Genomic DNA, 2,567 nt, shown 5'->3' with positions numbered 1-2,567 from the left:
ACTGAGCTCATTTATATCACGACAGGCTCATGCACATCTAACAGTTGGTGTAATAGGTGGGGGACACTCCTAAGCATAAGTTCCCTCTCCCCTTTTGAAGCTGCTCCAAGTGTATTTGTCCATACGGTGAAAACAGTGCTGCATGACTTCCTGCTCTGACCATGCTTTCTTGTGCCACAGACCTCAATGCAGCTCAGCAAGTCACTTGGCTGATGTCTGACAGGCAACGTTTGGCAAGGTTACAACACGGCCACTTCCCTTGGAGCCGGAGGCAGCAGCTGTGTCTTCATTTCTCTGCAGCAGACTTGGACGTCTTCTCGAAAGTCAAAGAGGCATAATGGACTTCGTCCGGGGGAAGCTGAGAAGAGGAAAGGGGAGTGAGCCAGTGCTGCCTTTGTGGCTGGACTTCCCACCCTTCAGCTTGCTCCCAGCAAGCTCTCAAAGCAGCATAGCGTGAGCTGTCCCAACCTGCCTTGGTTTCTAGGAAACAGTTATACCCAGGCTGCATCAGACCAATGGATCCCAAGATCCTGCGAGAGCCCCCAGCATTAAAAGCTTCAGGGAGATTAAGTCCATAAATGGACAGAAAATGAAGGAGCCAGCCTTATGGCTAAGTTTCCTGGTAACCTTCTCAGTTAGTGCTTGAGCCGTGCATACAAACATGAGGAACAATCTCCCTTGTATATTTTTATCCCAACATAACCAGGCAACCACATGCTGCTACAAAGAGAAGGGTTCATCTATAAGGAGTTGTAGAAGAGGAGGCTGAGACTCTAGGACAAGGGTCAGCAACCTACAGCCCACGGAGCGGTAGGCACGGGGCCTCTGCAGCAGTTGCTGGTGCAGGGGAGACAAGCGGCAGCAGCGACAGCATCCTAGAGTCCACCTATGCCTCCAACCCAGGTTGGGTCATTCTGTCTTATGGCCAGAAAGGGCTGCCCATCCCTGCTGGAGGGCATTTGAGGAACGTGGCCTTTAAATCCTTTGGGAGCAAGGCAAGGAATATCTAGCTTCCCAGTCGACAAATACCCTGCCAGTGCCGAAATGATGGGGTTACTCCCTGGGTGAGGATAGTGGGGAAGGCTGATTGCTTTGCAGTAGAAAACACTTGCTTTTAAAAGGTGAAGGGGAACTGCAATCAACTGTGAAATCTAGACGAGCAAAGCCCACCTTTCAGTTACAAATTCACTTTTAGACACAATAAAGCATAGTCTACAACACAGTTGAAATCTCAGCCTTAAATACCTGACAGACACCAAAGAAACAGCTCTGACCTTTTCCTGGGCATGTCCCACATCTGCCTGCTGCACAGACTGTACAGCATCCTTCTCCGGAGAAGCCTCTAGGTATCTCCTGTGAGCTATAAAGGAGACAAAGGGATAGAAACCATAGACAGGCCTGAGAAGTGCCACCTCCCGGGTTACAGGGTCAGAGTCATTCTGTGGCCAGGAAGGACTGAAGGGGGAGAGGAGTGTCACTAGGACTTGCGAGGCACATCCTGCAGAGGATCTGCGCTGCAGCAAGTGGAGCCTCCTGCCCCAAGCCTTCTCTGTCCTTTTGTGCATGTAATAGGAATAATGGGAAATGACTGGAGGACTATCAGCACACGAGTGATACATCCACTCTCCTCACCAGGTTGCCAAGCCAAGTAACCCTCACCACCTCAACTGTGCCAGCTGGACTGGGATGACATCACCAACACACTTAGGTGACTCTTTTCTGGGTGTGGGGATGGAGGAAACATTTAAGGAAGTGCCAGAGCTCTGCCCTGAAGAAAGATCCTAAATAATCAAGTACCACATCTTATCCATATGGCATGGCACGGATTCCTCCAGAAGGATTCCTGAAAGACATAGGTGCTGGATCCATTAGAAGAAACAGGCAGCTAAATGAAGTAGCTAAGGTGAGAGGTGGGTGCTTTGGAAATCCTGGCCCATATATTCGAATAGTGTCTAGTCGTGGCTGCAGTGGGAAGCTTTTACCCTTTAACGTGCAACAGCACAATTACCCCCGTTCTAGCTGAAATGGTGCACAGCCAAGTGGCAAACAAAAAGTGATTGTGGTTAACGACGTAGCAGATATAACCCAAGCACAATTCTGAGCAAAGTAGCATTATTATAACACTGAAAAAAAGCTGTGTTTAAAAGATAAAGGGTCTCCCCTGTAAGAGACACTCTACTAAGTGTCTATTGTAACATCGTCATGTTGCATGACAACTCCATGGACAACTTGTGCCACCCACAACATTTAAACGCAGAGCATGAGAAGTTCTGTAACTTGCTCACCTGCATCATCACAAGCTTTGACAACCCCGAGTGCTGCCCTCGTTATTCCTCATTGTGTCACTTACATTTTTTTTTCCTTTGTCCGATGATCAAGCAGATGACTGTGAATATCAGAGCGGCTAACAAAGCACCAGCAACAAAGGACAGCAACATGTAGAGTACCTCATGGCGGCTGAGGGACAGGAAATTGTGGGTCAGCATCTGATTTCTATAATAACGATAGCTCAGATCCCCCCCTTCTGACAAATGCACGGTCACGTGGGTGGCAAACTGGCTCCAGGG

This window comes from Gavialis gangeticus, unplaced genomic scaffold (genome assembly GCF_001723915.1).
Source record: "Gavialis gangeticus isolate Ggan-Ray unplaced genomic scaffold, GavGan_comp1, whole genome shotgun sequence".
Lineage (NCBI taxonomy): Eukaryota > Metazoa > Chordata > Crocodylia > Gavialidae > Gavialis > Gavialis gangeticus.
This window is presented reverse-complemented; position numbering follows the sequence as displayed.